Consider the following 520-nt stretch of genomic DNA (forward strand, 5'->3'; position numbering starts at 1 on the left):
TGGCTACACTGTTCTCGAAAAGCATAGAGCATGGAAATTATTTACTAACCATTTTGAATTCCAAATCGCTTATAAAGTAGGAGCCAAATTGAACATTTTTCAGGTTTTTCGAAATATTTTATTTTATTTGTTGAAGTTCACGCTTCTCAGTATCAATAGGAATGCTTCTCATATGACCAAAAGAACAAGGACAAGTTTGTGGGTTATTATATACTAATAATAAACAAAAATATATTAATAGAGTGACGTGACCTCGACATTAGGAAGCTGAATGCCTGAATCTGAATCCACTCGCATCCATTAATGCACCCTCAAAAGGCAAAATTCAAACCGGGATCGTGTAGGTGCACCAGAAGCCACTTGAATTGTCTGAAACGAAACCAATTTTATTTTATCTTTGGATAATTATTAATAAAGACTACATAATTAATAAATATTATTATTTTAAAAATTAGCACTTAATTAATAATAATTTATATTTATGTTTATAAAAATTTATACACAAAATATATAATTTATA

This window comes from Arachis ipaensis, chromosome B07, assembly GCF_000816755.2.
Source record: "Arachis ipaensis cultivar K30076 chromosome B07, Araip1.1, whole genome shotgun sequence".
NCBI lineage: Eukaryota > Viridiplantae > Streptophyta > Magnoliopsida > Fabales > Fabaceae > Arachis > Arachis ipaensis.